The sequence below is a fragment of the Carcharodon carcharias genome, chromosome 14 (assembly GCF_017639515.1).
Source record: "Carcharodon carcharias isolate sCarCar2 chromosome 14, sCarCar2.pri, whole genome shotgun sequence".
In the NCBI taxonomy this organism is placed as follows: Eukaryota; Metazoa; Chordata; class Chondrichthyes; order Lamniformes; family Lamnidae; genus Carcharodon; species Carcharodon carcharias.
In genome coordinates, this window is record NC_054480.1 from 109,993,546 (window position 1) to 110,020,330 (window position 26,785).

General features: G+C 45.9%; 1 protein-coding gene across 2 annotated transcripts in view; it reads left to right on the forward strand.

Moving 5' to 3' along the window:
* The window catches only part of LOC121286740 (SH2 domain-containing adapter protein F-like), a 276,315-nt gene that overhangs the window by 73,695 nt on the left and 175,835 nt on the right, over positions 1–26,785 (forward strand). The window lies entirely within an intron of this gene.

Sequence of the window (26,785 nt, forward strand, 5' to 3'; positions counted from 1 at the left end):
CACAAAATATTTTTCAAGCTATTTTCCTTGTGACCTCGCATGTAAAATGGAAGAGGTTGTTTTGAATTTAAACTGCTCTCCATTCATGGCACAAGTTGCAGGCTGTGTGTTACACAGTCTGTTCATTTTCCATTGCCTCTCGATTTACGCCATCTCTTTTACCCATTTTGTTTTATTCATTCATGGAATGTGGGAGTCAACTGGCTAGGCCAGCGTTTGTTGTCCATCCCTACTTGCCCTTGTGAAGGTGGTAGTGAGCTGCCTTCTTGAACCACTTCAGTCCCTGTGGTGTAGGTACACCCACAGTGCTATCAGTGGGGGGTAGTTCTGGGATTTTGACCCAGCGACATTGACTTGGAGGGGCATTTGCAGGTGGTGGTGTTCCCATGTGTCTACTGCTCTTGTCCTTCTAGGTGATACCGGTCATGGGTTTGGAAGGTGCTGTCTAAAGAGTCTGCATAGCCTGCACATTGTTCTTTGACCCTTCATCTAGATTTTGTCTACATTTCAATTGGACTGCACAATTCAAGGGTGTTTAATTAGCTGTAAAATGCATTGGGCCTTCGTGAGAGTATGAAAGCCACTACATAAATGAAAGCTCTGTCTTTTTTAACTAAAGAGATCATTGGCTGTCAGTCAGGGTAACTGGAAACACAGTAGAACTTAGCATAGTATTTGCAATGCTGTTAGCAAACTCATATATGTTTCACGCAAAGATTCTCAGTTACAGTTCGAATGCCATTATCAAGGTCATTGGATTTTGGTTTTCACAGGAAGATGGACATCATTGCAGAAAATGATCCCCAAAATCCCCTTAATCCCATGTCCTATAATTGGAATCTGACTCAATGAATCATCATAAATCAATGGTTCTGCCCATAAACACTGTTGTGTAGTAATGGATTGGCATATCATGGGGTTTTCTGAGATTCTGAACTAATTCTGAGTGGATTATACTGAAGTGATTTGTGTTATTGTACCAGTATTAAGTTCAAATCTTGTTGTATTAAATCCTGGCAGTGTTTAGTACTGGGATCTGTCACATTGTATTGCTTGCTGTCATCCTACCCTTTAACTATGAGCTTAATTGTTTTTTAATGACTCCAGGAAATACTTACCACCAATTGTTGATGCCAAGTGGTCTCCAAACTACTGGAAAATCTACCACTTGTTATTTAATTGCACTCAAAATCAACCAATTACTGTCTCTATACCTGTTCACTAAATGAAGAGTCAAATCTGGGGTATGATCTTAAAATGTCAATGGATAAATATAGAATATTCCCAAAATACCAAGTATGGTAAAAGCAGCTTAAGAATGAATTGGGAGGATAAGAGAGACACAGATAATTAAAACCACTTTAGAAAACAAAATCAAATGCTGAGTTTTTAAAAATTGATACCCCACACAAGAACACTTCAACTTTAACCCTTCCTGTAGCATAATAAGTCCTCTTTCACAAGTCACAACAAAACTTGAACCCAGGAAGCTTGAAAATTATTCTTCTTTTCAAATGTTAGGCTCTGGTTGCAATGCTCATGTCAGCACGACTCACTTTTCAGCACTTCCATCCTCCAATTGAGCAGGTTTCTGGGTTCAAGCCCAGTTCAGAGTTTGAAGCCATGATCCAGGCTGGCAACTTCCATGGAACACTTGGGGAGCGCTGCATTGCCAGAAATGCCAATTTCAGTCAAACTATTGAACCATGGTCTTATTTGCCTCATTTGAAGAGGAGCAGGGAATTATTCTGGTATCTTAACCAATATTCTCCCCCAACCAACACCTAATTTTAAAAAGTTCAAAGCTTTGTTGCTGGTGGTGTCCTTTTGAGCACACAATGGTTCCCATGTTTGCTCACATATCTGTGTCACTGCACTTCAAATGGGCAAAGCCCATTGAGACATTTTAACTTGATAACGTACAAATAGAACAACTAACCCCTTATCAGCAAATGAGGTAATGGAATCTTCAATCCACATCATGTCACCAAAGTTATTAGGCATGTGTCCTTCTACCCAATCAAACCGTTTGTCACTGGGAGTTCAGTAAAGTTTCAAGGCAGATATGTTTGTTTCATACTGGGTTCACTCGAGCTGTGAAAGACAGACAGCCACCTCCATGTACTGCTCATTTCCCAGTGACCCCACTTCCTGCAACACTCAGAATCAAGGGCAGAGACCTGCAGTTAATGGCAATGATAAAAAAGGATTGGTTTCTGGAGGAAAACAGTGAGCAAGACAGTCCCATACTCTCAGGTCAAAAACCAGGCATATAGAGATGTAAAACAAAAACAAAATTACCTGGAAAAACTTAGCAGGTCTGGCAGCATCGGCAGAGAAGAAAAATGTTGATGTTTCGAGTCCTCATGACCCTTCAACAGAACTGAGTGAATATATATATAGAGATGTACATGTTTGGAGAAATGCCTTTGTGTGCCACTTGGAACAGTGCATTACCTCAGTTATATCAATGAGAGGAGGTCTTGTGGCACAGTGGTAGGGACCCTACCTATGGGCCAGAAGGTCCAGGTTCAATTCCCCACCAGGACTTGTGGACCACAGAAGGTGTATTTATAACATGGTCAAACAGGTTGATTATCAGTTGTTTAATCCTTCTGACACATCTATGATGGGCAGTAAAAGCAGGAGAGTTTCCTACAGAAGGCAATGGCAAATCACTGTAGTACCATAACCATGGAGCAATCACAGAAATCCATGGTTGCCAATGATCTTTCATAGCATGGTACCTGGAGAGAGAGAATATCATGGAAGGTGTACAATACTTGTGTTATTACAGGAGTGTGCATTTTGTCCAAGACATTGCATGGTAAATATTGCCTCAGTTAGATTACAGGAATGCACATCACCTCCATTATATTGTACACATTGTCTCTGTTACATTACAGTGGGTACATTATATTACAGAGGTGTACAGCGTCTTTTATATTTCATGGCAACCTCTGAAGGAAGGACTGGGATATAAAGGGGATAACATTAGAGGATGCTCATGTTCTGTATCTAGCAACATCCTGGTCAGATTTGAAATCAGATAATATACCTTTGTCTCGAACCCTACCTTTATATTCACACCAACCTCACTCTCTAACCACTTTTACTCTGGCGCTTGCTGTCTATGCAGCAGCCTGTCATGTTTGCAGCATTAAATATGGCCCCATTATCCCAGTAACAGGTTTGACAGGATCCACCGATTCTGTCTCCAGATTAAGCAAACTGGGTTTAATAGTTCAAACTCAGGGAGCCAATTTAGAGGTACCAATTTGGTGGAATCTGAACTAAGCAGGTGCCAGGTGATAAAATGGTTAACTTTGGGTTACAATAGTTTGGAATTCTACTTTGTGGTTAGTAGAAAGTGGGGAGAAATTGTCTCCATTCCTTGTATTTAGGACCCTTGTATTGCAGTGGTTAAAGTTATCTGGAGCTCTCTTTGCTCTATAACAACCCCCATTCTCTCAAGTGTCCATTGTTATATGTGTCGCTCTCACTACTGCTCCAAATTGAGAGAATCCATTTCATCTTGATGGAGAGAGAATTTATTCATACTGCTCAGCACGGGTGAACCTGCTCAATGATTTATAGTGACTGTAGCATGCTTTCTTTCTTATAATACAGCCAGCATAAACACGATGGACTGTATGATCTCATTCTGTGCTGTATTATTGTCTGTTTCTAAGTTCTACCTCATCTATAATACATTGAAAATCTTCAATCTGCATAAACCTCCTGACATTTTTTTTAATTATAAATGCCTATGTCCACATTTATAATGGAAACCATCGATGCAAACACTGGTGGGTAAAATTAATTTCATTGTGACCAGTTTACATTGGCAGATTTCATTATTAATGTGGACCTAGGAATTAATAATAGAAATATATCAAGACAAAGACAGAAAGTGTGACTTTAATATGGGGACTGAATTATATCTGCATGCCCTGGTCCACTGCCTTTCAGCCTCTCTCCACCTGAAGGTTACACTATGAGGGAGATTCCCAGCTAATATTTCAACTCCCTATGTGGAACACCATAGAACATCGACCAATTAGTAAGAAAGAACTCATTAGAAAAGACTGACTAACCTTTCTTCTACTGAGCTCAACTTTTACAACGTCCTATGTTTAGAAACTGTGACAAAGTGTCCCAAAGTGCTTCAGAAAGAGGCAAAGTACCCAACTAGTAGGGTTGCCAACCCTGGCTGGACATAATATGGGAGATGCCAGGAGAAGTGATTTCACAGAAAGCCAGCAGTGTGGCGTGAGGGGGTAAATTTCCTCATTGGCCCAATTTCTCATCCACCCTGCTGTCTCACCCCTCTTCCCTTGGCCGCTCCCCCAGATTCCATTCTTTTGACATTTATTTCTCTCTTTGGTTTTTCCTTTCTCTCCCTTCAGCAATAACCTCAGGGACTTTTAAATGTTTAATTCTGGCTTCCAACACAAGCTGTGTTCAATGTCCCAAGATTAGAAGAAAATAAATAAAACAACACTGCATTAAAAATCAGAGACATTCCCGTCCACTGTCTCTTTGGGGTTTAAGTTACGCGCTCGAACCTTAACTGCTACAGACACAGGAAAGGCCCAGGGTTTAAGCGGGGCCTGGACATCGTTTACCGCTTTGTCGCTGCCATTTCACCGCTGTCTGAGCGCCCGATGAGTTGCCAAGTCAAACATTTTTTCAACAAAATGAATGCGACTTCACAAACAAGAAGTTGCTAAATCATCAGCTCCACTGATCAGTCTTAAGACAAGTGACCCTATTAGGCCTTTTAAATCAATGTAATTTTTACGACGCAGCAGCAAAACCAGCAGCAGTGCTCCCTCTTACTTCGAGTCCTGGGACTTTCTTTCATCTGCATTTAGGGATCAACTCGAGGTTCAAGCAGTGCTCGTGGGAAAGAAACAGACAGCGGCAGCAGTGACACTTGTGAGCTCACGTTTGTTACGTTCTACGTCATCACGCAGCACCTGTGCAGCCTCTGAGAATATAGACATCACCATTCATGAATGGACTGTGGCCACGGACTACAAATTACAGAACGGAATCACTGAATTATCATTTTAAAATCTCCTGGATTGATCTTAACGGTCACTGGGAGATTAATGGCAAATGCAGTCATCTCCCGGCCATTCCAGGGTGCATTGGCAAACCTGCCAACTGGCTATGAAGGAAGCAATTAAGAGAGGCGCTGTGAGCTAGACTGAAGAGCTTGATCCCGAACAAGTTCAGACAGAGAAAGAGTTTTACTTCCAAAGAGTTAGGTCCAAGGTGCCTGAAAGCTCTGCCATTGACAGGGGGCTGAAGGGAGCCGGGGGTGGGGTAGTTGTAGACAAAAGGACAGAGACAGAAGAATGGAGCATTTCTAGGGCTGGAAGAGGTTTCAGAGATAGTCTTGAAGAGGCTTATAGTATTTTGAATTTTATGCAATTAGGGGATGGAGGTGATGAAAGAGTTAAGTTAAAGTGATTTAAAATACGTGTGGCAGAGTTTGGATAGGTTGTTACCCTGCATTAATAAAATACTTTAATCTCATTACTCTTAGTTGGATGTCAATCTAGGTCCACTAAAGCGGAAGGCCAAGCTTTTAAAGAAGTTTCAACATCTGTTTTTTACTTTATATTTCAATTTGTTTTGAGTCTCTCCATTGGCCTAGCATTCAGGGGCGATGCACAGTAACACACGCCTGTGGCTGCTTGACTGCTCAGATTGGTTGGACAGCTGGTTGTGGACAGACCATTCCACCCAATACATCTAATTTGCTTGCCACACCCTGGTGTGTGTTTAAGAGGCACAACTTTACAATTCTAACTTTAGGCAGTGTCCTGGGATCATTTTGGGCCTTTTGATAATAAATATTCTGACTTGCCTTCTTACTTCTCACCTAGTTCACCGATGTGCTCCTGGAATTTGAACCCTTTGCTGTCATAACCTGGTTTAGGCTTGCACCTTCCCTTGAGCTAAAGAGGAAGGATTGAGTAGAGTGCGATGCATTATAATCAACTATAAAGGGAGGAAACTATTTTATGTTTTAGCTAAGAGATTGAGGCCAGGGCCTTTAGTGCAGGGTGAAGTATGAAGTCAAGTGCTTTCTTTTTTCTTATTCATTCACGGGATGTGGGCTTCGTTGGCTGGGCCAGCATTTATTGCCCATCCCTAGTTGCCCTTGAGAAGGTGGTGATGAGCTGCCTTGTTGAACCGCTGCAATCCGTGTGGTGTAGGTACACCCACAGTGCAGTTATGAAGGGAGTTCCAGGATTTTGACCCTTTAACAGCGAAGGAACAGCAATATTTTTCAAGGCAAGATGGGCAGTGACTTAGAAGGGAACTTCCAGGTGATGGTGTTCCCATCTAGCTGCTGCCCTTGTCCTTCTAGGTGGTAGTGATCGTGGATTTGGAAGGTGCTGTCTAAGGAGCCTAGGTGAATTCCTGCAGTGCATCTTGTAGATGGTACACATTGCTGCTACTGTGCATCGGTGACGGAGGGAGTGAATGTTTGTGGATGTGGTGTCAATCAAGCGAGCTGCTTTGTCCTAGATGGTGTCAAGCTTCTTGAGTGTTGTGGGAGCTGCACTCGTCCAGGCAAGTGCAGAGTATTCCATTACACTCCTGACTTGTGCCTTGTAGATGGTGGACAGGCTTTGAGGAGTCAGGAGGTGAGTTACTCATTGCAAGATTCCTAGCCTCTGACCTACTCTTGTAGCCACAGTATTTATATGGCTAGTCTAGATCAGTTTCTGGTCAATGGTAACTCCGAAGATGTTGATAGTGGGGAATTCAGTGATGGTAATGCCATTGAATGTCAAGGAGCAATAGTTAGGTTCTCTCTTGTTGGAGATGGTCATTACTTGGCACTTGTGTGGCATAAATGCTATTTGCCACTTGTCAGCTCAGGTCTGGATATTGTCCAGGTCTTGCTGCATTTGGACATGAAGTGCTTCAGTATCTGAGGAGTCTTGAATGGTGAAATTGTGAAATCATCAGCGAACATCCCCACTCCTGACCTTATGATAGAAGGAAGGTCATTGACAATGCAGCTGAAGATGGTTGAACTGAGGACACTACCCTGAGGAATTCCAGCAGTGATGTCCTGGAGCTGAGATAACTGACCTCAAACAACCACAACCATCTTCCTTTCTGCGAGGTATGACTCCAACCAGTAGAGACTTTTCCTCTGATTCCCATTGACTCCAATTTTGCGCCGGCTCCTTGATGCTGCACTTGGCCAAATGCTGTCTTGATGTCAAGGGCGGTCACTCTCAGCTCACCTCGGGAATTCAGCTCTTTTGTCCATGTTTGAACCAAGGCTGTAATAAAGTCAGGAGCTAGGTAGCCCTAGCAGAACCCAGCCAGTGAGCAGGTTATTGCTAAGCAAGTGCCATTTGATAGCACTGTTGATGACCCCTTCCATCACTTTACTGATGATCGAGAGTAGACTGATGGGGTGGTAGTTGGCTGGGTTGGATTTGTCCTGCTTTTTGCGAACAGGAAATACCTGCGTAATTTTCCACGTTGCCGGATAGATGCCAGTGTTGTAGCTGTACTGGAACAGTTTAGCTACGGGCGCGGCAAGTTCTGGAGCACAAATCTTCAGCACTATTTGCCGGAATTTTGTCAGGACCCATAGCCTCTGCAGTATCCAGCGCCTTCAGCCATTTCTTGATATCATGTGGAGTGAGTCAATTAGCTGGAGACTGGCATCTGACATCCTGGGGATAATAAGACTGGTTGGCTTTAGGGTCATTATGGATAGTGGTTAGGGAGGAAAATTGAAAGAGGGTCTCTTCTGTGTCCATATTATGTGTTTTTCCTGGATCAAATTGGAGCAGAATTAATTTGCTCGCTCAAACTAGCATCTGACACCCTGCTAAATATTTCACAATATATAGGCAGATGCTTGCCCTTGTGTTCTACAATCAATTATAAATGTACATTTGTCTTATCCCGATTCTCTATAGCTGTCATCTAATCCCATCATGACTAAGAATGGTGCATTAATGTGCAGTTGTATCACAGTATCATTAAACTGCTGAGCTTGGAGTCTTCCCTTCGTGAATAACAAGATACAAATTGTCGTGTCACTCTCTTGTCTTTCCCCTCCCCCTGCATGATATTTTCCCTTACACAGACCACAATCAATAGGTGCTGGTACATGACAGTGGTATAGCTGGCAGCAGACAACCCAGCATTTCTTTTCAATTTCTCTTTCACAATCCTCAGTGTAGACAACCTATCTGCAAACATGAAGACACTTTGATATTTGGCACTTCTGTAGTCCACATCATGGGAGTGCATCATCCACGTGCCATTAACCATCTGCCCCCTCCAGCTAAGACTGGCTAACAATTATGGATCTCATGTGAGCCTGTGAACCAACCATTGGATGGATGAGGAGTGCACGTTCAATATTAAACTTCAGGATTGATGGGGATAAAGTCCTGTGCACAGCCAGTTGTTATGATCGGGAATGCATCAGGCAGAATCGTCCCAGATTTGCACTAGGTGCGGTAACGGGCAGAAAAAAGAATGTTTGTTCCGCCGGCCAAAATGGCGACTCTTGATGCCATATCGTCCCAATCCCGCCTCATTAATCATGCATTCCCAGGAAACACGCCGCATCGCTGGTGGGCGGCCTCTGATTCACCCGCTACACCATCACCTCGCTGCTTCCTCACGCCAGGTGCCATATTTAAAGTGCAGCCGCGCACGCACCTCTCAGTGCTTCCAGCCCACAACTGCCGCAAAAAAGACATGGGGCAGAATTTTACCCTTGGCGTGTGGCCCCAGTGTGAAATAAAGTGCAAAAACCCACATTCACACCCCAGTGCACTGCACTCTTACCTCCTGCGGCAGCTTGACCGAGGTGCATGGCAGCTCTCCAGCTCCAAGGCCTCCTGCTCACATCGACTGAGCATGAGGAGGTGTAGGGGTCCCGCCAGTCCGCAACATCTCAGCATTGTTATGGGATGTTTTCTCCTGAAAGGGCAGAGGGGCATTGATTAGTCCACTCTCTTCCTGCAGCGCCATTGCAGCCTGGCCAATCCCACCTGAGGAACACCTCGCAGGGCTCAGCCGATTCATCACACTGGAGCCGCAAGGCACTCAGTCCAAGCAGCCAGGGCTCACCCCCTTGGCCAGATGCTGCCTCACTGACATTTGCCACTCACACTCTAACACCTCTGAGGTCCATAGGGGGATGGGCAGCTTTTACTTGCTCTACAAAGCAACCCATGCCAACACGATATTTGCCCTCCCCGATTGCAGGAGATTGTTAAAGCGCTTCCGGCACTGGACCCTGTGCGCCTCACCCCATCATGGCTGCTGACCCTGAATGCCATCTCCTCCCAGGCCTTTTTGGTGAGGTAGGGAGCCTTCTCCTCCCATCCCTGGGGACAGTGATATCCCGGCATGCTGCCACCTCCTCCAGGAGGGGACCGAGGCACTTGTCCGAGAAAGGCGGGGCCGCTGCTCCGCCAGCCTGCCCTCCCACCTGCCGTGTCTACCTGTCACGGTCTGCATTCACAGGACTTGTGCATCCTCAAGGGCTGCAGAGGCCGCATTTAAATCAACATTAGGCACCCGCCTATTCACAGGCTGCGTCTCACGCTGGGCAGGCCTTAATTGGTCTCCCTGCATAAAATCGTGGTGCGCTGCTGATCGCGGGCAGTGGTCAGATTCCTGACCACCCCCGCCAAGGGCAAAATTCTGCCCATGGCCCCGAAAGGCAAGAAGACTGCAGCCCCCCATTCAGTACGCATCCTTGGAACGCCTTTCGGACACCATGATGTCCTCAACCTCCGCCCTGGGCAAAGACCAGCAAGCAAGGTGACAAACCCAGCATGGTAGTTGGTGGCAGCAGTGGTCAGCGCCAACACCCTGCAAAAAAGGACAGCCACCTAGTGCCAAAAGAGGATGAATGGTTTCATCCATTCCACCAGGCTAAGTCACTCTTCTCATCATTCTCAGCTCACACATTCACAGGGATCTCACACCCCAAGAGACAACACCACAAACTCTCACTTACACTCACACCTCTGTCAGGCTCATATCCTCCCGAGCTCATAGTCCATGGCTCCACTCACCACACAAACATTCCACACTGTGCCATGTGTCCTCCTTACACTCTTTCCATCTGTTTTCATGCAGGAGAAACTGGCTCACAAGCAGGGAGACATCCCAGACTGGGGGTGGAGTGGCCCATATTAGGCCCCTCACTCACTTTGAGGAGCGTGCTAAAGCGCTGACTGGTGAGGATGTAGACTGTGCCTGTGGCAATGGTGAAGTCAGCGGTGAACACCCACACGAGGATCCTGCACCACATCATCTCTCCCTCAACGCAACTGTGAGTGCTCTCTCTCCTGCTTTGGACTCTGCTACCATGCACTAATTATCTCTACTTTGGTTCACAGGGAGCTCTGCCAAGTGACCGACACCCTCAGCCAGCCAGTCCCTCAGCTCCATCCAGGTCCTCACCTCCAGCCAAGAGGACTTCTCCTCCATTGAAGAGCTGGAAATAAGCAGCCTGGAAGTCCCATCACAGCGCTTACCCACACCCTCCACCAGCGCAGAGACACACACCTCAGTGGGACCTCGATCTAGAGCAGGCTCGGGTTCACAATCTGGTGCTCACTGCATGGGCATGTGTCTGCAGCAGGAGGTGGCAGGTTCAGCCGAGCTCCCTGGCACTCAGAGGACTGCTGGGGAAGAGGCATCTGTGAGGTCCGAGTCAGATGACAAGCCTTTGGATTTGGCCTTCCAACTCATCCCAGAGAATCAGCAGAACGTGGGAGGACATCACACAGAGCTGTTGAAAGCCCTCAACAGAGTGGCACGCATGTCAGAGGAGTGTGTCTGCCTGCTCTCTGATGAAGTGGTGCCCACATGTATGTGCACGGAGGTCTCCATGGGAAGAATGGTGGGCGCCATGGAGACCCTGGTCCAGCAGAACATGGAGATGCGTGCAGACCAGCACTCTATCGCGGGAGCCATGCAGTGGCAACGCAAGAGGGAAACGGGGTACATCAATGTCCCTCCAGGTGCCCCTTCCCCCCAAGGAGTCAGGTCAGGACCCTCAGGCACCCACAGGGAGGAGGAGTGGCAGCTGACACCCTTGGGTGATCCACTCAGGAATCTCAGAGGCTGTCCTCTCCCTCCGAGTCCCCTTTGCCTATAACTCCCTTAACCTCATGCTCTGTCACCACAGAGGGAGCAGCTGGCCCACAGGAGGACAGCCAAAGCAAGCCCTCAAGGCCTTGGCTCTCCAGAGGATCCATGCTGAAATCATCAGAGACAACAGGAGCAACCATTACACAGGCAGTCTCCACCCCAACTGCAGATGTCAGGACAGAAGTGTTAGGCTAGAAAGGTTAAGAAATTCTGATCACAGTTGATTGCACGGATGAACACATTTTGCCATGTTATGATCAGAAAATATATTCATTTTCACTGAATAATGTGTAATGGCGTCTTTCAGCTTCATTGACAGGCTTCACGAGTCCTCCCACTGCATTTCCTCCCACTAGCAGTTCAGCTGCACGCAGCCGGCCCACGAGTGATTGACTCACACACGTGGATCCTTCCCGCATCCACTCATCTCAATGTCCCGAGCATTTGCAATGCTGCCTGTTGGGCTTCTCTTTCAGTTGGCCATCTGATCTGACCTGCATCTCCGCCCACCCACTGATCACACTCCCATGCAGCACCTGTTCCCACCTAACACAGATATCCTTTCACTTTCAGCTTTAGAAGCATGGTGTGTGTAACATTTGTCTTCAGTTCCCCAGTCCTTTCTCCTCCCACAGGCACCCATGTCCTTTCCACCATCACTATCGAACCCCCTGGCATCACCTTCCACCTCCCCAATGTCACCTACCAACCCAAACCCTTTTCTTTCCAGGATGTTCAGGTGAACATGCATGTTCCCTACCTTCCTGAAAATCCCACCCCCATCCACATTGACCTCCCCGACAACCTCCTTCCCACCCCAGGGTCTGTGTCTGTCCCGTGTCCCCACCAACTACCCTCACCGTCCTTTCTACCGATACCGCCGCACCCTCACCCTCCTGGTTCACTCTGCCCTCTCTCATTCACATCATTCCCTCCTGCCATGCCCACCCGCAGTTTGCTCCCCAGGAGGTAGTCAGTGACTCCACGAACCCATCACTTGCACCTTCACCTGGAGGTCCCCCACTTACTCCTTCCTCCCCTCCAGACTCCATCCCCCCTCCAGACTCCATCCCCCCTCCAGACTCCATCCCCCCTCCAGACTCCATCCCCCCTCCGGACTTCATCCCCCCTCCGGACTCCATCCCCCCTCTGTATTCCTACCCTACTCTGGACTCCTTCCTCCACCTTTACTCCTTTCTCTCCCCAAACTAATTCTTTCCCCATCTAGAGTCCTTCTTCCACCTGGAATCCTTCGCACCTTGGAACTCCTTCCTCCCCCTGAAGACCTGCGCCCCCTCCAAACTCCTTCCTCCACCCAAAGTCCTGTCCCCCCCAAACTCCTTCCCCCTTCTGAACTCCTTCCCTTACATCTTCCACCCCAGTTACTGTATTCTCCCCATTACACCCTCCGTCCCCCCATATTCCCTCCCCTCCTCTCAACCTCAGGCCCCCCGACACCATCACTCCGCCCCCACACCGCCCCCCACCCCCCCCCGAACCTCAACTCCCGATGCCTTTGTTCACCTCCTCCCAAACTCAATCTCTCGGACACCTTTGTTCCCCATTTACAACCTCACCACACCACCCCCACACCTCCCCTCCCTTGTACATTCACCTGGACACCTCCCCACCCCTCCCCACTTACTCTTTCTCCCCCTGGACTCCTTTCTCCCTTCTTTCTCCTTCTTCCTTCCGGGATTCCTTCTGCCCCCCCACCCCGTCCCCACCCCCTCCCCACCCCCGCACCCCCAGACACCTTCCTCCCCCCACAAGACTCCTTCTCCCTGCTCTCTAGACTCCTTCCTCACCCCCCCCCCCACCCCGGAGTCCTTCCTCTCCGCACCCCCCCCTTTCCTGAGTCCTTCCTCCCCCCACCCCCCACCCCCCCAATACACCAAGGAGTCCTTCCTCCCCCCAGACTCCTCTTCCCGCCTCCAGACTCCTTCCCCCTAGTCAGAGCTGGATCTTTCTCTCCCACCTCGTGGCACACCTTCCTCTCCCAGTCAAACCTACATCTTCCTCTCCATCCCCTCGAGATCATGGGCAAGACACTGAAGTCCCAAAGCAGACCCTCAATGGGAACCTTTCGTCAGCTGCTTTGTGGCGGCAACATGACCATGAGAATCCACCCAGCATGAGATGCATATTCCTCCAGCATCCCGTTGCTGTCGGGTTCCAGCATCTTCCGTTCCTTGGATGTCTGCGATGTGAGTAAGGCCCTGACACTAAGTCCTGACTTCTGCATGTTACACATGTCAAGACGTGTTCTGCATTATGTTTTCCTGCCGACGTGGGTGGTAAATTTGACATGAGGGGATGATCCAGCAAGCTGGGTTTATAGTGATATGCAGATATATCACAATGACGTTCCTGATGTGTGGCAGTGGGAAATGCGGCCCGCCATTGATGGACGGAGCAGACGATTGCAAATTGGCACAACATCATGAAACCAATTTTTGGCCTTCCCGCCATATTGTCTGCTCACACCCATGATGCTAACGTCAGCGGGCACAGAAAATTCTGCCCATTGCCTGAAATGGTGGTGGTAGCAGATTCAATAGTAACCTTCAAAGGGAGTTGGATATATACTTGAAAAAGAAAATAAAATTCAGGGCTACAAGGAAAGAGCAGTGGGGGAATGAGAGTAATGGGACAGCTCTTACAAAGATCCAACAAAGGCACAATGGGTTGCATATCTTTCTATGTTGTATTTTTACCATGCATTCTCATGTAACAAAACGATCCAGAGTGCTGCATGGGGAAAGTGCAAATGCCACATGGTTCAGTCCATTTACTGCAGGGAGCCAAGGAAAGGACACTGAGGTAACCAAAGGTGCCTTTGTGAATGTGGCAGAAGAGGCACACTGCTTTCTGCTCCAACGCCTCCGAGCCACACAGACCATGAAAGTCCCAGCTTCCATCTTGGTGCTATGTTAACTGGTCACACCAGAGGATTTATCATTTTCTCTTTAGGAATACACGATGAATGGTAGGACCCTGGGAAGTACCGATGGTCAGAGGTACCTTGGTATACATGTCCACCAGCCCCTTAAGGTAGCGGGACAATAGATAAGGTGGTTAAGAAGGCATAGGGGATACTTGCCTTTATTAGCCGAGGCATAGAATATAAGAGCAGAGAGGCTATGCTGGAACTGTCTAAAACACTGGTTAGGCCACAGCTAGAGTATTGCATGCAGTTCTGGAATCCGCATTATAGGAAGGGCGTGATTGCACTAGAGAGAGCGCAGAGGAGGTTTACTAGGATGTTGCCTGGGCTGGAGAGTTTTAGTTATGAGGAGAGGTTGGATAGACTGGGGTTATTTTCTCTGGAGCGGAGGAGATTGAGGGGGGACATGATTGAGGTGCACAAAATTATGAGGGGCTTAGATAGGGTAATCAGGAAGGAACTTTTTCCCTTGTTGGAGGGCTCAGTAACCAGGGAGCATAGATTTAAGGTAAGGGGCAGAAGGTTTAGAGGGATGTGATGAATTTTTTCACCCAGAAGATGGCGGGAATCTGGAACTCACCACCTGAAAGAGCGGTAGAGGTAGAAACCCTTATAACATTTAAGAAGTATTTGGATGTGCACTTGTGATGCTATGCCATACAAAGCTATGGGCCTAGTGCTGGAAAATGGGATTAGAATAGTTAGGTACTTTGTTTGACTGGCGTAGACTCGATGGGCTGAAGGGCTTAGACCTCTATGACTCTAGGCAACATCAGTGGATGCTACAATTAACATGCACAGTCCTGGCTCAGATATAAGATATTTGGCCCAGGTTCCCAATGGACAGCAAACAGCACTAGGTGAGGAATCAATATCTTCAAACGATAAGGGGAAGAAATTTGAAGAGAATAAAATTAGCGCATTCCATCAGCCGGATCCTATTGGTTTTCATTCTAATGATACTTTATTGATCTCCAGCTGGGATCCTGACTTTCTCTCATGTTTTATACCCACTCATGTGCAGAAAATATAATTAATTCAAGATCTCAAACCTGAGACTGTTTTAAAAGGAACCTTGATGGCATGTGGAGAGAGATTTTGAATTTAAAAGGCTCCCCTGTGCAACATTTAATATTTTTTATTGCTTGGATTTTGATGGAGTCCAGCATTGATTAAAGAAAAGCTCTTTGTTGCAGTGTGCCATCTCCTGTAATTTATTCATCTTTATTTGATTCTCAAGTAGAACCTCATTTCAAAATGGATGAACAATTCCCAAATCATTGTTTGGGGGGGGGTGGGGGGGAAAATTCCTCCTCGTCGTAATTGTTGGGAAAAAGTCATGGTGAGTACAAAGTAGGAATTCCTATGGCCTCTTTATATTTAAGGAATTGTTTTATAGTATAGCCCGAGGCTGATTTTGGTGTGAAATCCTATCCTTTTAAGGCTCTTTTATGTTAAAAGAGTGAAGCTGACAGCGAACACACAGTTTGTCTACAGTCAGGTTGAGTGGCGAACAGAAGTGAGCAAGCTATCGTCGACCTGGCAGTAAAGAGGAAAGATGGACTTGCATTTAAATAGCATCTTTCACAACCTCACGACACCCAAAATGATTTACACAGCGATGAAAGTACTTTTGTTGTGTAGTCACTGCTGTAATATAGGAGCAAAGTAACAGCCGCCGAGTGAAACAGGAACGGTTATGGCCTGCACTGCTGTCTGTCAGCACATGCACAACTGTTCCTGACACTTTCCCATTCAACTGCAGGATAATCAGAGGTGCACACGCAGCTCAGGAGCACAAAACCTCACTTCAAATTTCTGCTTTATTATTGGGGATAAACTTGCTGAATTTGCAGTGCACTAAGTTAGAAAGGCTTTATGGAGGCAATTCCCAGCTAACTCGGTTTGCTGGCTAATGGGGTTCTTAAGCCCTGTGTCATGGTCTTGAATCCCATGTTGGGTGAAGATTTTTTTAAAATTTATTTATGAACTGAAGAATGCATTAATTTGGAGAAAATAGAATAAATCCTTTTGATAGCATCTGCAAGAAGTCCTATTAAAAAACAATACCCCAATGTATTTCTGATGAGAATTAATAATGATGACTGACAATTGAACAGAATATTTTGGGGAAGTCATTTTGACATGCTATCTTTTAATTTACTCCTTAATCCAGGTTTCAGTTAAGTTAAGATGTCGGTCTGGTTGCAGTTGATTCTCTGTGACTGACATTGTATCTGTGCATGTGCAGGAAGTGCTCCCCCTAGTGTTGTGACACAAATAAACACAGGCAAATAGGAAATGCAGCAGCCAATTTGCACACAGCAAACTCCCACAAATGTAATGTGATAATGATGAAGTAATCTGTTTTTGTGATGTTGATTGAGGAATAAATATTGGTCTGGACACAGGGGCAAACTACCCTGCTCTTTCTTTGAAATAATGCTATGAGAGGGCAGAAGTCTCATTCAAAAGACAATACCTTTGACAGTGCAGCACTCTGTACTGCACTGGAGTGTCTAGCTTTTGTACTCAAGTCTCTGGAGTGGGACTTGAATCCTCAACCTTATGTATGGACCCCACTTATTCATGAATCCTGGACTGCCAGTGAATCAGCCGCTCTACCTACATCTGATTAAACTGGGTGAGATCTTAAACTGAAGCCCCATGATAGTTGTGAAATGAAGTACAATGTGTTCTCCCAGTATCCTGGCCAACGTTCTGCCTTCAACCTGCATCACCAAAACATCGGTCATTTATGAGAGTTGCCATTTTTTTGGATTTTGCAGTGCTCAAATTGGCTGCTGCATTTGCCTACAACTGCAACAGTGGCTACAATTCAAAGTGATTCATTGTACACAAAGAGGTTTGGAATGTTTCAATATATACTTATAAGCCTTTGTTAAACATGGTTATTATGCAGGTACAGCAAGTAATTAGGGAAGCTAATAGAATGTTATCATTTATTGCAAGGGGAATTGAATACAAAAGTAGGAAGGTTAAGTTTCAGTTACACAGAGCACTAGTGAGACCACTTTTGGAGTACTGTGTACAGTACTGGTCACCTTATTTAAGGAAGGATGTAAACGTATTGGAAGCAGTTCAGGAAAGATTTACCAGACTGGTACCTGGAATGGGCAGGCTGTATAATGAGGAAAGGTTGGACAGGCTAGGCTTGTATCGTTGGAATTTAGAAGAGTAAGAGGCGAATTGATTGAAACATATAAGATTCTGAGGGGTCTTGACAGGGTGGATGTGGAGAGCATGTTTTCTCTTGTGGGAGAATCTAGAACTAGGGGTCACTTTAAAAATAAGGGGTTGCCCATTTAAAACGGAGATGAGGTGTCATTTTTCTCTGAGACTCATGAGTCTTTAGAACTCTCACCTGAGAAGGTGATGGAAACAGAGCTTTTGAATATTTTTAAGGCAGAGGTGGATAGATTCTTTGTAAGCAAGGGCTGATAGGTCATCGGGGGTAGGTGAGATGCAGAATTAAGGTTAATATCAGGTCAGCCATGATCTTATTGAATGGCAGAGCTGGCTTGAAGGGCCAAATGGCCTCCTCCTGCTCCTTGTTTGTATGTGGGGCAGAATTTTGTCTGTGGGCTTCTGAGCCCCACCGTCAGGCTCAAACGGGGTTCAAACACTTCCACTGGCCGGAATCTTCTGTCCCTGCAGGAGGTAAGGGACAAGGTGGGCGGGTCTGAGAATTTGGCGGGTCGGCATCAGGACCGATATCCAATGCCTTCCCGCCTCACTAGAAGTAAGTTCTGGGCGGGGAGGCCCATGTTCAACATTCCTGCCTCAGCTGCAATCTTCCGAGCTCCAGGTGGGCCGGCTGATAGGCGGCCTTGCACCAATAGTAAAACTGTGCAGGCTGCATATTGTCTGGAGCGTGGGGGTTGGTGGTGGGTGGAGGGGGAGTCCCTCAATTTGCCGTAATCTGTGCGTGATGAAGGGCACAGACATGGGGGTCATCCTGACAGCCACACCCCCTGCTCTTGCTGTCAACCCTCATGGCCTCCCTACCCTCAACCCACCCCCAACAGCACTTACCTTTCTCCTGGGTCAGTCCATGATCCCGTGATTCTGAGGGTGAGGGGCCGGGAGGGTGTTGAGCATTGCTGCAGCAGTCCCAGCCTCCTCCCTGGCACTGCCAAGTGCAAAAGCTGCCGGTCTTTGATTAGCGGGTGGGAAATGGTCTTCCGGGGTCCTCAGACTGGAGGAAGGCCAGTCACTGTCCACTTAACTGCATATGGGCATATGATGTGGCAGGCCTTCCTCCTCAGAGTCAGCGTCAGAGTCAGGTGTCTGTTTTCTCAAGCAGCAAGCAAGACACCTACTGAGGATGGAAGTTTCCACCCACTGTGCGGGAAACAGTCACTCACTGTGATTTTCTCTGATTTGGCTAATTAGTGGCTGGAGGATGGGCTTATCATCCTTTACAGTGAGTCCACCACTGTGGCAGGGTAGGGGGATGAAGATGCCATTCACAGGGCAGCCTGTCGCTGCCGCAGCATCCAGGCAAGCAGGGAGGGCCTCTAAGCCTGGATCATGGGCTTCCCAGTCTGCCACCAGGAGGCTGCCTCCAGGCAGCTAAACTGTTCCCCTCTGCCTCTGGGAACAGAAGGCCAACTGGAAAATCCCAGTCAGCCTCCATGAATAGGCCTTAAAAGGCCTTTATGTGGCTTAATAGGCTACCTGCCAGAAGGTAGCCCTGCCAATACCCAATTTTGCCTCCAGGAAAATGGCAGGGGACATAATAGAGCCAAAGAAACTGCACACAGGCCAGCAGCATGAAATTCTGCACTCACCTGTCTGCATTCCCACCATTGGTGGAGGATTAAAAATCCTGCCCTTAGAGTTTGTTCAATAGTGCCTGACATTGTGATTCCAGGTGCATCAAAACTTCTCAATTTGGATGCTCTGATTGAAGTGGGGTCTTGTTATAACAACATCATTATATACCACCAAGAAACAGGTCTAATAATCTCCAACCACCCCCGAAAGGCCTACAAAAAGTGGACTGGATTATGTAACGGGATAGAGGGGTGTCCTAAAATCATTCCTTTTTCCGAAATCTGCAGGAAATCACCTGTATTTCAAATGCATTTTTAAAACCCAAACTTAACATTAACTAATCACAACTTTCCTCACCTACTCTGCTACCTGTTTCAAAGTTGAAGATGGGCCCTGGCTTTTCTCTATTTTAGGTGAAAAGGCAGGCCTCTGGGTTTCTCGGTACTTTGTGAATCTCATTTACTTGTCCTTGACTGATCTGTAATGTGTAACATTCAGCTTTATTTTTAAACCAGTTAGAAATTGGAGTAGAGCATTTATTGATTTTCCATTTCTTCTGTAATTGACGGCTGCCCCCTCTCAGTAGTGTGTTTTCCCATCACTCATTCTGATCAATCGCACCCTGCTGCAGTGTATGATATCCACTATACTTGTGCTGCCTCTGACTCTGTTGTTGGATATTTACAGGAAACCTTTTAAGTTCTAAAGCTTCTCAGCATCTTCGTTATGCAAGACTCATCAGATCAACATTCGTCATTCTTGGACAATTCTAATTCCTCAGCTCAACTCTCCTCTGATTTCTTCATAACATTACCAAAGGCAATTACAAAATTGACGGGGCAAGTATTGCAATCCCTCCCATGTAATGTTTCTTCCACTGAAGTGGATTAGGTGACATATTGTTCATGCAAATAAGCAGGAGCTAACACTCTGGAATGCTTCTGTGTCACAAGAGACAAGAGTATCCCCTCCAGTGGGCAATAGGAGCCATTCTAGTTTGGCTCATTCCTTCTTCTGATTGAACATCCTCCTGGTTTCACTTAGTTAACAAACCTAAATCCAAATCCAAGTTGTTCTCTCAAGTTACACCATTTTGGAGCATTTTCAAGCTCTTTTCCATCATTTATCATCAGTTGACCCCCAAACACCATCTCCTAGAAGTAGGGATTCACATTAGGATGAAGCTCCACCATTAGCTCTACATTGCCTCACCCAAGTGACCATTCTTTAGGGTTGAGCCCAAATTTTGATTCTCAACAGGTTAATTGACCATGGGGGCCACATGTACACTTTCCAGATGGGGGGTGGGGACAAGTTATTGGACAGATTTAGCATTAAGCATAGTAACTGTGTCTCCTGTTCCCCCTACTTTGTACATTGAGTCTCCAATTTTACCTCCCCTGCTCGTGCCTCAGCTGATCCAGCACAGACTAAGGATCGAAGCAGGCCCTTCCTGGTCTGTTTGACTCAATACCAGGCTACATGGTACATTCCCATTCTGGCATCAGGGTAGCTGCTATGCTCATCACCTTTTTAATTGGCACTGAGCTCCAAGAGAAACAAGGATGCTTCACTCTTCTTACAGTAGCTCACAATGTGCTACCTAAGTTAGATAGGGACGATAAAGACCAGGCCACCCATCAGAGGGGTCCTATACTGTCCATTAATACCTCAAACTGTTTATTTTAATAATCCTAAGTGTTTTACCTCAATGTAGCCTTAAAGCCCATTCCACATGTTCACACTCCACTTTGTGCTGTACCTAGGTTTTGATCCACACTTAAGAATTGGTCCTGATATTGTAATTGCTTCACTCTGTCTGAGACAGAATCTGATGCATAAAAAATATATTAATTAGATTCCTCTCAATCACAATACACAATAAGGCGAGCCCAGTCGTCATGCCAATTTACCAGAGCTGAGGTTGATGAAAGGATGACATTAATTTATTGCACAGTGATTTACACGCTGTCCCATGGTGCTTAACCCTTTAAGTACTGACAGACCTTTTCAGCTGGTACGCATTCAAATATCCGACATCTGGAAACACATTCACGGTTTCGAGTGTTGTAAAGCTGGAAATGCCTCGCATGTGTTAACTTGCACAGCCAAAGGTAACTCACAATAAAGTCACCACAAACTATATAAGGAACCCAATTTTGGTTTAATTGAGAAACCCTTGCCTTTTGTCCAACTTCCTGACCCCCCCTCTCCTGACCATTTTTCAACCTCTCTACCTTGTAAAGTAGGGAGTTACTCTATAGGGGATCATTCCACAGGGGCTCTCTCTGATTCTTCATTCTAGTGCCCATTCTTTGTGTATTAGTCTCAACTGTAAACGTCTGCAAGCTGTCTGAGACCCAGACCTGTCCTAACACATGCAAACGTTCCACTGGGATCAGTGAATGGTGATCAAGAGCAGGAGCACTGGCTCATTTTTGTTCCTCCTCCAACTGAAGCCAATTGTCACACCCATAAAATCTCTCAGGCAGGGATCAAGTGACTCTGCACAAACCTGAGGGATTTGTGCGTGGGTCATTCCACTTTTGTAAGGCTCTGAGTGCTACACCCGGATATTGCTTTTACCAACTGATTCATGGAGGTTGGGGGAGGGGGTGGGAAGGGAATGCAACTGCCCCCAGCTCAGCTGTGTAACTGCTGCATCCCAGATATTGATGGAAAGACTGTTTTGCAACTCCCAGAGGGTCCTGCCTTCTCCAACGCTGCAGGTTGGGAGCTTGACCTGAATCTGACTGCACGCTTTTCAAACCGGATTGTGACCCTTTGCTGACTGTTTCCTGCAATCGGACTGGAATAAAGGTCTTTAAGATGTGTAATTAAGGGAATGCATCTGCACCGTACAAATCAGAGTCTTTTGTAACTGGAGGCCCTAGTTGCAGTGACCCCAAGACCTGGCCCACTGCTCCCTTCAGTCTTGATAATAGAAGGTGAAGGGTCTGCTTTCCATTATGAGTAGGTAATCAGTTCAATAAAGGGAAGATTGTTTCTTTCAGTTGAACGGGAAGTCAATTGAGAATTTGGATTCTTTTAATTGGGCCGCATGGAATTCCTGGCTTTGTGCACTCCTTGAGAGGTTCTGAAAGGGCCTTACTGTATCTGTCCCTCAGTATGTGTCACAGCCTTGAACACTGTACAACGCAGTTTTTGTTTTACTGTGTTATATATTTATAAGAAGTCCCACATTCTCCATTTCAAAACCTGATGTGACATTGAGGAGCAGCCCAGACCTGAAAGGCATCAATTTGATCCTCAGGTAGCCCTAATCCGAGTTAGCTGGGCCTAGCCAGGTGACATTAGGAGGCTTGCAGTTGGCCTCAAATGGCCCTGGGGTGGGGGAAAAGTCCACCTGGGTTCCTGAACACTATCCAGTGAGTCCTGCTGGACAGCTCATGTATGTGACTGTCAAATGAGAACAGAATAAAAAGAAAGACTTGCATTTATCTTGCACCCGTCATAACCTCAGGACGTCTCAAAGCACTTTGCACCCAATTAAGTGCTTTTGAAGTGCAGTATCTGCTCTACTGTAGGAAACACACAGCCAATTTGCACACAGCAAGATCCCAGAAACAGCAATGTGATATAACCAGATAACCTGTTTTGGTGATGTTGATCAATGTTGGTTGTAAATATTGGCCAGGACGTTGGCAGATCGGTCACCTACATTTTACAACTCTTTGGTTGTGAAACACTTTGGGAAGTCGTGATGCCACAGGTATGCAAATTTTTCTTCCAAAACTCAATGAAGCATTACCTTGACTCTGTTTCTGATCCTTCACCTCCAATCTTCTCCCCTCCTTTCCTGGAGAAGTCACCTCCTTTCTGAGTTATGGTCACTCTTTGATACCAGCAGGCCTTTGGCCTTCCTATTTCTAAGTCAGGAGGTGTAGCATTCGAACAGAATGTCAACCAGTGAAGACCAGAGCTCATACTCTGAATTCGAGGCTGGCATTCATCCGGAAGCTTGCATCCATCGGGACCCCTCTCTCCCTGATTGGACAGATTGTGGGACCCCATTTACCTCTTCCTCCATATTGGATAATCTTCCCTATTGGCCAATAGAAAGATGGTTGCAGGCATCGAAGGAGGATTCGCATTGCAGCCTGTCGGATTGAAAATGGCCCTGTGAATCGTTCTGCTACTTCACACCATTCTCCTGGTGGTTCTTTCCCTATCTTAGCCAAAAGGATCTAGGTGAATTTAACTAACACGGTACAGACAGATGATGGAACCCTGGGCCCCTTCTCCATGGGTAAGACTCAGTGCCACACTGGATGATACTTTACACTACTAGCTTTATCCTTGTAAGTTTTGTAATTGGGTGGGAAACACCAACTATGAAATTGGGTGGTTGGCCTTCCATATACAAACTTTACGATATGTTTCAGCTTTTTTAAATGCACAACTATCTTTCTCCCTTCTCCCTCTCCCCGCTCTTCTATCCTAACCCTCATTCTCCCTCTGTCTTTATTCCCCTTTTGTTTCACTTCCTCTCTCTTTCTCTCTCATTCTTGCTCACTCCCTCCCTCATTTACACATAAAATTGAGCTCAGTAGGGCATGGCTATAATCATTCCTTTTTTCCAGTCCCATTGATGGCTTCATTGAGACCAAGAACCTGTCATAGATATAATTAAATAACATGCTGCTTTTGAAATTTTCCTGAGAGATTAATCGCAGCAGCTCCTAGAATGTCAGATAGACAGATAATCCAATCATTTAAAAAATTGATTTTTATGATTAAAGCAAAACTTCTGAATATTCCTGTAAACAATATTTAACATATATTACTAAAGGGTGATGGAAGGTGTCAGCAACAGTGCTATCAAGCAGTGCTTACACAGCAATAACCTGCTCACTGATGCTCAGTTTTGGTTCCACCAGGGCCACTCAGCTCCTGACCTCATTACAGCCTTGGTTCAAACATGGACAAAAGAGCTGAACTCCTGAGGTGAGGAGAGAGTGACTGCCCTTGACAACAAGTCTGCATTTGACCAAGTGTGTCTTCAAGGAGCCTTGGCAAAATTGAAGTCAATGGGAGTCAGAGGAATAACTCCTCTAGTTGATGTCATACCTAGCACAAGGGAAGATAGTTGTGGTTGCTGGAGGCCAATAATTTCAGTCCCAGGACATTGCTACAGATGTTCCTCAAGGTAACATCCTAGACCCAGCCATCTTCAGCTGTTTCATCAATGATCTTCCCTCCATCATAAGGTCAGAAGTGGGGACGATCGCTGATGATCACACAATGTCCAGCACTATTTGCAACTCCTCAGATATTGAAGCAGTAAGACCTGGACAATATTCAGGCTTTGCTGACAAGTGGTAAGTAAGATTTGTGCTGCACAAGTGCCAATCGCCAACAAGAGAGACTAACCATCTCCCTTTGACATTCAATGGCATTACCATCGCTGAATCACCAACTATTAATCCTGGGGGTTACCATTAATGAGAGTCTGAACTGGGCCAGCCTTATAAATACTGTGGCTTCAGCAGATCAGAGGCTAGGAATCCTGCAGCAAGTAACTCACCTCCTGACTCCTCAGAGCCTGGCCACCATCTTCAAGACACAAGTCAGGTGTGTGATGGAATACTCTCCACTTGTCTGGTTGAGTGCAGCTCCAATGATACTCAAGGAGCTCAACACCATCCAGGACAAAGCAGCCCACATGATCAGCACCTCATCCACCACCTTAAACACTTGCTCCCTTCGCCTTCAACGCGCAGGGGCAGCATTTAGTACCAAATGAAAGGTGTATGGCAACAACTTACCATGGCTCCTTCCAAACCCCTGACCTCCACCACCAAGAAGAAGAAGGGCAGCAGATGCATGGGAACACCACCAGCTGCAAGTTGCCCTGCAAGTCACACAGCATTCTGACTTGGAACTATATCATCGGTCACACTGTCGCTGGATCAAAATCCTGAAACTACCTAACAGCACTTTGGGTGTACCTGCATCAAATGGACTGCAGTGGTTCAAGAAGGTGGTTCACCACCACTTTCTCAAAGGCAATTAAGGATGGGCAACAAATTGCTAGCCTTGCCTGTGATATCCACATCCAACATTAGAATTTAAAAAAAGGATTCTGCTTGAACCAACATGTTTTGAAAAAACTAATGGGTTTTATTAAGAACCTCTCTCTGAATTTGAAGGTTGGTAAAATCTTTCCAGAATTTTTTGCTATTATATTGACACTGTAGAAAAGAGTTATGTCTAACAAAATATGATATAGACCTGATTGCTGTATCTCAAGCTGCAATATTCACCTGTCCCATATATTCAGTGAAGAAACAAACCTGCTTTAGTTTCGTTCATTTACTTCCACAGTTTTGCAAAAGCTGTCCCCGATTATATTCATTTTTACTCAGCCCTTTGTCTAATGCATTCCCTATTAGCTCAAATAATTCCACTTCATTTCACTTCTCTATAGCAAGCTCTGATTATTGGTTCATTTCCCTTGGTATCACATATTTCGACTCAAATTAAGTTCGACTTGCCTGGAGCTTAATCAGCTTTACTAGAACCAGTTGTAACATTATTACACCTCTCTGCAATTTTGTTTTTCTTAACCCTTTTTAGTACTCAGAATTTTGCTGGAAAAAAGGGACATGTTATCAAAGCATGGGGAATGAACCAGGGCAATGCCTTGACCAATCGGAGTCAACCTGCACGGTTTGAAATTGAACAAAACTGGGCAGTTAACTGTTCCATGCTGCATTTTCCATGGCAATGCCTTCATCAATCAGAGTCCACTTGCCAACCAATCTGCACTCTCCTCTCATGCAGTATAAATTGTTGATCCGTCTTTACAGCTGATAATTTCTTGCCAGCTGTCCTGATGAATGCAAGATGAAAAGTTTCGACCGCATGTCTCCTTTCTCAGTAATACTCACGTTCTGTACTACCAAACGACTATTTAATCAAAGTTTGGCACAATAGCAGGTTTCTTGCCTCTGAGTGGGAAGACTGAAGGTTCAAACACTGCTCCATTATTCCAGTACCAGCATTGGCTCAGTTAGTAACACTTTTGCTTCTGAGTCACAAGGTTCTGGGCTCAAGTCCCAATCCAGGGCTTGAGAACAAAAATCAAAGCTGACACTCCAGAGCAGTGTTGAGGGAGTGCTGCACTTTTTGAGGTGCCTTCTTTTGGATGAGATATTAAATGTAAGCCCAGGCAGATGTAAAATATCCCACGGCACTATTTCAAAGAAGAGCAGGGAGTATTGCCTGGTATCTTGGTCAATATTTATTTCTCAATCAACATCACAAAAAACACTATCTGGTCATTATCACATCACTGTGTGTGGATTTGTTGTGTACAAATTGGCTGCTGTGTTTCCTACATGCGAACAGTGACTACACTTCCAAAAAAGCTATTTCATTGGCTGTAAAGATGTTCAAAATATCCGATGGTCGTGAAAAGCAAGTCTTGCTTTGTTTCACCATAACATATGCTATAGGATGGCATTTTCGTATAGGACTGAGGGAATGCTGTGTTCTCGGAAAAGCTGGGGTAGTAGTTAGTTATGTCCATAACCATTGGAGTGCACGTAGTTCGTACCCCAACCGGGAGGCCTGAAACTCATCTGAAATGGGTCATCAGGACCTCATTTATCTGTGGGGTCTGGCTGTGCACAAAATGGCTGCCACATTTCCTACATTATAACAGTGACCACACTTCAAAATGCAGTCCATTGACTGTAAAGTGCTTTGGGACATCTTAAGGTAGTGAAGGCGCTAATTCGAGTCTTTTTTTTTAATTCGTTCTTGTTTTCCTACCGTCAACCAAGTTTCAGCTATTTACAACATTGGAGTGTCTGGCCTCAGCTTTCCCTACTG